This window comes from Capsicum annuum, chromosome 1 (genome assembly GCF_002878395.1).
Source record: "Capsicum annuum cultivar UCD-10X-F1 chromosome 1, UCD10Xv1.1, whole genome shotgun sequence".
NCBI classification, from domain to species: Eukaryota; Viridiplantae; Streptophyta; class Magnoliopsida; order Solanales; family Solanaceae; genus Capsicum; species Capsicum annuum.
In genome coordinates this window covers 223,725,162-223,733,219 of record NC_061111.1, presented here as the reverse complement: position 1 = coordinate 223,733,219, position 8,058 = coordinate 223,725,162, and the positions used below count along the sequence as shown (strand labels likewise).

General features: G+C 31.5%; 1 long non-coding RNA gene across 1 annotated transcript; it reads right to left on the bottom strand.

Annotated features, from left to right (window-relative positions):
* Window positions 1-879: 879 nt before the first annotated feature.
* On the bottom strand, window positions 880-3,365 carry LOC124897024. The gene is made up of 2 exons (XR_007053450.1): window positions 2,682-3,365; window positions 880-1,894 (listed from the first exon to the last, which is right to left on the bottom strand). It is a non-coding gene; the product is annotated as an uncharacterized LOC124897024 (long non-coding RNA).
* Window positions 3,366-8,058: the final 4,693 nt, after the last annotated feature.

Here is an 8,058-nt window from a genome sequence, read left to right as displayed (position 1 = left end):
TTTTTACTTTCTTCCTGACAAAGCGTGCTTTGGAACAAGAAATACTGTCATGCTTGGTTGAGGAGTGCGATAGGTCATCTGTTGAGTTTTTCTGGAACGACATAGATTTAATGTTTCTAAAAGAAGAGTTATCTTTTGGTCCAACCCTGCACCAGTCCTGATTGTTTATACTTGCACAATATTGGGCCGCAAGAAGAAAATTTTATCAAAGATGAAGTACTATCGGCCTACACAAGGTACTGGGATTTATTTAATTGGTGAATTTATTATTGTGGTAGTTAAGTCTTAAGAGCATGCTTTACGAAACGTCTCTCTTTTAAGTGTTCTAGGACTTTCATCACTGGACTATCAAGTCCATAGAGTATAGGAGCATGTGAAATTAACCGAGAAAAGAGCAACCATTCTTTTGCACCTACTTTGTCCCAATTATATTTTATTCTAACAATAGGTTGTTAGTAAGTCGATGCTATTATAAAAACAATGTAAAAATAAAAAAATTATTGATAAATAGGTGCAACCTGTTGCAGGAAATGCTTCAACTTTTAGTCTGTATACTGATCAGTCGAAAATAGTTTTTTCAGAGGTCTTGTAATATGTTACTTTATATAGATGTGTCAAAGATAACCCTACCCCTTCTACTATTTTCAGTGATAAAGGTGAATAGTGATAGAAAAGATAACTTAATACCAAAAGAAACTCCATTTTCACGCTTGTCTTGGACCCGACATGCCCTTTTGGACTGGCCGGGTTCATGCGGGACGCGACATCACTGAGAAATGGTAAAAAAAGGAACTTCATTTCTTGGCTAGAGGACAACATTCAATGAGTAGAGATTAAAGAATTAAGTCCTACTGTTAATTTCATCTTGGAGAAGGAACAAAAGAAGATCAAGATTTCTATTTTATATTAAATAAAAAGGGTGAAAGTACTACATCTTTCTCAAAATAAAGTTGAAAGTACTTGTGAAACTGCTAATGCAACAACTACTTTTATCTTTAAATCTTATTAAGTTGTAGATACAATATTTACCCTTGCTTCTTTCAAAAGGTTCTGCAAAATCGCGTCTTAAAGGGGCTCGGATACTTTTTTTTTTCAAAAGTGAGCAGCTCAGACTGGTCTTCTTCTTCGCTTCCAAAATTTGTATCGATACTGCCGTAGAAATCATACTTGGAGGGTGCGGTTCACGACAAGAAAAGATCGCACCATCAGATAGTAAAACTAATCTGTAAGAGAGGTGAGGCATTGTGTCGTTCAATTAGTGATATTACCAATTAAAAATGTGATCATGTAGGATGTAATATCAAATATTGCTCCAGAGAATTCAAAGCAAAAGGAATATGATAAGCTATACTATAGTAATTAACATTATTATAATTTTTTGGTTTTTGATTTGTAACGACTTTGGGATCTGATTAATTTGAATTCGTGTCGAGAAAATCTACTTTAGAGATAAAAACTCTTGGCAGTCCGTTTCGAGATTTTTACCCGTTCGTCATTAGTCTCAACTTCTGCGTTCTCACCAGGTCTTTTGTCAAAGAATCCATTGAATTGCCTATGAACCTTTCTCTCAACTTCATGTTCTTCCAAAAATATGGTTGGAATTTAATGTAAAAGACTTCAATGGATATAAAAGTTTATAACTGGAATAACTACTAATTAATCCGTTCCTCCTTTTTCAGTTTTAAAAGAGCCCCTTAGCACTTGCCTTTTTTAGTTTCAAAAGAGAGCCTTAGCACTTACGTCAGACGACTTGTTGATGCTCATAATCTATAAGCGTTGTGTAACTTAGAACAATGTCACAATGGTTCACCCTAGCAACAACATAAGGAGTGTAATCTGACAAGCGGGATCGGAGTGTAATCTGACAAGCGGGGTCTTGGAATGATAGTGTAACCTAGAACAATATCACAACATCTAACATCAGAATAAAAGTTAGCTCTTAATAAAAGAAGACAGGAATGTTTAACTTATTAAAAATTTAAATAGGCAGAAGGTCCATTTCGCTGGTTGACAGTCAATGTTAGCACATTAATCAATAACATACATACCTTAACAACAACAACAAATCCAGTGTATTCCCACATAGTGAGGTCTGGGGAGGGTAAGATGTATGCAGTCCATACTTCTACCTCTAAAGAAGTAGAAAGGTTGTTTCCGATAGACTCCCGGCTCGAGACACGGAATACTAAACAAATTCATAGTAAAGCATGGAACAAGATGGCATAACATAAATACGACACCCACAGATAATAGAAAACAGAGAAAAGTAAACAGATTCGTAATAAAGCATGAAACAAGGTATCATAACAAGAATAATACCCCCACCAAGTAATTCCCTACACTAGCGACCCAAACTGACCCTAGCTTTCTGCCCTAATTCGCGTCCTCCAGATCTTCCTATCTAGGGTCATATCCTCAGTGAGCTGTAACTACTCCATACATACCTTGTATTTTGATTTTGATTCAAGTTCTATTTGTTCTATCTTTTCAGACATTGCTTGAGAGGGGAGAGAAAACATATTGACCATCCATAGGAAATATTACATGACAACCTGAATCAAGTTTCATCTGTTCTATCTTTTTAAACATTCCCTAAAAGAGGAGAAAAACCATATTGACCATACATAAGAAACGATTATATGACAATTCAATTGATCAATAAACCAATGAGAAAGTCTAACCTTTTTCGCTGCTTCCTCGTAGAGCTTCGGTCTAGTGACTTTTAAGATTTGCAATAGTTTGATAGAGATATTCCTTAAATCTCTTTCGCCGGCATTCCTCAGAAGTAAATTGAGATACTCAGGAGTGCAACCTATGACATTCATCGCTTTCTTCCACTCTTGTTTGTATACTGATCTCTTTGTTTCTTCTATTTGATGACTCGCATCTCAAAAAAAATTGTCTTTATCCCAAGTAACGTTATAATCAATGCTGAGTCGGACCACACAAAACATATGTGGAAAAATATAAAATATAGGATGAACAAAAGAATAATTTTGACCTCTTCACCAACTAACGTCATCATTTTTCAAAAAATATACTTGTATCAAGAGTTCTCTATGCTAAAACCTCCATTAATCAACCAAAAAAAGAGCCGATCAAATTAAGTAACATGAGAGAACAAGTAATATTGCTATGCAACTTTAGAGAATTAATAGATATACCTGAATTAGCAGACTCGATATATCTTTTTTTGCCAAAAACCTACAAAGAAGAAGCTCTCACAATATCTTATTTGCGAAAATAAAGCTAATTCATGCTATACTTAAAACCTGCGAAGAAGATGTTATAAAAAAACAAATTAGAGGACTTCAATAAAATACTCCTCAAAGGGAGAGACAACCGAAGATGGAGGCTATCCGACTGTTTTGTTTATCTAGAAGTGTCCATCTATTTTTTTTTTAATTTTAAATAAGCAAAATTTTTGAAAAAGTGACGAACTTTGGTGAAAATAGAATATTTGTCTCACAAATCAAATATGAGACAAAGTTGAAAAAAGTCAAGTAGGAAAAATTTTCAACTGAAGTAATTAATTTTTGAGATATTTAATTAAAAGAAAATGGTGAAAAGACGATTTAGTCTAAAGGGAAGACTTTTAGTGAAGGACAAAAAGTTTAAACGTGATTTATAAGGCCCTTTACACTTTTAATATAATAGAGACTAGTTTAAATGTACGCGCTTTATGCGTGTACCTTACTTTAGTGAATTCAATTTTATAAAATCACATACATATAGAAGAATGATGGTCCTTAAAATGTTGATTGAATTTTTTTCCTTTATTAAAAGACTTTACAATAAATAAATTTCTAAAATACAAGTTATAGATATAATTAAGGTAGGTTTAAAAAAAAAAAAACAGTAAAAGTTATTAAAAGTTGTGAAGTAACATAAATAAAGTTCAAAGAACTCATATATTAGGAGCAACGCAAAAAAATACAATAATAAGTGATGTCTTCCGTATTTCTTTGTTGAGTTCTAGGTTTCGAGTGACTAAAAATAACTTCTCATTACTATTAGTCATTTACCAACCTAAAGCCCAACAAACAATATCATCTTTGATCTCTATTATAAAGTTTATTCAACCGTTGATTTCAATTGTCGCTCCTATCAAGTTTCAAAAAAATATATAAAAGGTAAGTAGAATAAATTTTCAATAATAAATCTAACATTAAATTATTCACTTTAATCTTCTCATAAGTTGTCATAATCAGACAAATTAATATCAAAATTGAAAAAAAAATAATTATGAACACATTACACACACACAAAAAAAGTTATCCACTTTAATCTTCTCCCAAACCATCACAATTAGATAATTTTTTTTTAAAAAAAAAAAAGTCAAACAGTAAACAGAATTCCCTCTATTTATTTTCCTTTTATAAACCATAACCAAATTAAGAAAAGAAAAATAAAAAATTATAAACATGGAAAGCTAAAAAAACATCTAGTACCGTTTCTTTATATTAGCTTTAGAGACTTCTACCTCAAATAAATGCTTGTTTTTATTTTCCTTTTTTATCATTAGAAAATTTATTTTTATTGAATAATTAAATACTAATTTTAAGAAAATAGTGAAAAGATGATTTTCTCTATTGTAAAATATTTTAGCGAAGGACAAAAAGTTTAAATCAATTCTCTAAAGGTTTTCACACTTTTAATATACTATAGATATAGATTATCGATAGATTATTATTATTATAGATATAGATTATAGATTAGAAATATAATAATAGACATTAGAAATTAGAGATAGAGATTAAGACAAATCGTGTAATTGAGAGAAAATGTAGTTCCACATATAAAGTATGTTGGAGTTCTTTTTCTGAAAAAAAAGAATTGAAAAAAAAAGAACTAAAATTGGCGAAACATATACAGAAAAGAAAAAAGAAGAGGGGGAAATAGGAAAATCCCTTTTTTGTTAATCCATAGTAAATAAAGGTTGATAATATTCATGGGCGCTTCTTAAACTTTTCTGGGTGGTTAATGCTTTCAAACGACTTACTAATATGTTTGTTGGTAGAATTCGTACTCACGTTAGCATTTTAAAACTCAAATCAATTAGCAAGAGGAGAAAATGAATACATCTTGTGTCTAGAACTAAAAGGAATATTTTTTCAAGCTTAGGGGTCAAAACGGACAATCCTTTTGTTTATGTACCAAAATAAACATTTTGTTTAAAAATGGACAAACTACAACTAACACCGTCTGTGAATATTTGGGGAGGAAAAAAATGTTAATAGAGTTTGCCCAAAAAATAGGCAAACTACATTTTCATAAATCTTTTTTTAATAGTTTGCCCATTTGTTGGCAAACTATTTTTATTTGGACAAACTATGATTATTCCATTGAGAGATTCGACTGATAACTGATTGAACATCACACTATTAATATTCCTGAACATTTTATCACTGTAATTTTTGAAAAATGTACAACTTTTTCACTTATAAAATATTTGTTGTTGTTCACTCCATTTTATCTCATTCATCATGAGCAACATTCATTATTCACAGTACACTTTTTTTTTCACAAATAATTATTCGTTTAAATTTCTTATAAGGAAAAAATAATGAGTGACACCATCATTGTCTATTCGGCTCATGATCAATTATGTCATTAGCCAGCTCATTGTTGTTTACAATTTCTGTGAATTAAGTCAATGTAGGATTGTCTGCAACGAGGTAACACCAAAATGACAATAGAATTATAATTTTTATAATTTAAACATGTTATAACAATCCTTAAAGAATAGAAAAAAAAATATACAGTGTCTTTACCTATCCATTAACTCAATTGAAGTGTGACAATATAAATTAGTCGGTTCTTGATTGCTCGATTTTTCAAACTCATAACTTTGAGAACTCCAATGTACATTGAGTTGATTTAGTGAAAGCAAATCGTCATTTTGGCTATCAAACCCTGCTACTGTTTGTTGTTGAATACAATTGCTTGGCCAATCAAAATTGAGACTAGTAAAACATGTACTATTTCGAATATCAAATTCATTATCAAATGATTCTTCATTCTGAATAGCGCTTTGAGTTTTGGCATACATATCAAGTGTTGCTAAATGCATTTGGTTGCATAAAATCTCAGGACTACAAAGAAAGCTTTATAAAGAATCATCATTCCAAATTCGAGTCTCCTAAAAAATTATACCATTACCTATAATTGATATGGGATATCGACCAATAATAAGAATAGAAAGTTCAGAATCATGTACCTTCATTTTACGCCAAAAAAGACGTATAACACGATCATATTAGAGTGTCATTGACACTTGAACTGTTTTCACAGGAAGACTATATCTAATCGAATCATCTTCGTACAAAACTTCTCTACCCAGAATAAACTAATTCTAATTGTGTCCCTCATTATTTTTTTCCTTATAAGAAATTTAAACAAACAACTATTTGTGAAAAAAGAAAGTAGTGCCGTGAATAATGAATGTTGCTCATGATGAATGAGATAAAATGGAGTGAACAACAACACATATTTTATAAGTGAAAGTTGTACCATTTCTCAAAAATTGAAGTGACAAAACATTCAGGAATATTAACAGTATGATGTTTAATCAGTTATTAGTCGAATCTCTAAGTGGAAAAATCATATTTGCCCAAATAAAAATAGTTTGCTAACAAATGAGCAAACTATTAGAAAAAGATTTATGAAAATATAGTATGCTCATTTTTGGGCAAACCCTATGAACATTTTTTCCCTCCGCAAACGTTCACAGACGGTGTTAATTATAGTTCGCCCATTTTTGGGAAAACTATCCATTTTGGTACATAAAGAAAAGGACTTTGTTTTGGCTCTAGTTTGAGAAAGTGTCCTTTTTAACTCCAGACTCTATAAATTAAAGCTAATGTATGGAGATTTTTTTCACATTTTTCTTTGTCTCAATTTACAAAGGCATAATTGAAATTTTGGGATTCAAATTAAATTTATTTATTTCCGTTTGTGAAAAAAATCAACCCACACAACAGATAATAATATATTTAAAATACAATATTTATTTATATAATTGTAATAGATATATCATGTATTTTAACATTAATTACTATGCAAGACATACGTACAAAACATGTACACTAAACTAGTTCAAAGAAAAGTATGACCCTGTATTCGAAAACCTGAACTATTATATTTGCGTATGATGGTCTCCGGCTAGATATTGCGCAAGGTCCTCTTTTGTACTACAGACGGTGGAGATTATTGTTATCCCAATTCTGCACTTCTATGTATAGGTTGAAGTCTCTGTTTTTCTCACCACAATGGTGACATTAAGATTATTTTTTTAAAAAAAAAAAAAAGAGCGGGGAAATACAATATTTATTTATATAATTATAATAGATATATCATGTATTTTAACATCAATTACTACTTTTTAATAATGTGTTCTGATGTATACATTTCCATTGATCGATGCGACACAAGTACACTACGCCAGTTCAGAGAAAAGTATGACCCTACATTTGAAAACCTGAACTATTATATTTGCTAATCATGGTCTCTGGCTAGCTATTGCGCAAGGTCTCGTGTACTATAGACGGTGGACAGGATTGTTATCCCAATTCTGCACTTCTATGTATAGGTTGAAGTCTATGTTTCTCTCACCACAATGGTGACATTAAGATGATTATTAAAAAAAAAAAAAACAGGCATGGAAATTCTCTTCCCCCCCCCCCCCCCCCCCCAAAAGACCTCAACTTAGAAGCTCATAATGATTTCTTACAATTGTTAATTTGTCTGTTAGATTCTCCGCTCGAAATAAGGGAAAGGTCAATTCAATTCTCGATGGAAATGGAATTTTGCAAATTCTCCCACGAACTGGAAGATCATTTCGAGATCTTCGAACATATTTGAGGGTTCAACGGTACTATTGTAACTTCGGCCAACACATTCTAATAAATAGTTCCAAGTACACAAGGTGCGAACTGCAAAGCATGTTTACAACCTGCCAGTTATATGTTAGAATTAAGTAGTGTCAGATCTATAAGAAAGTATTAAAACACTTCTTTGTCCTGGGAGGGAGGGGGTTCATCAGCATAAAGCATGAGA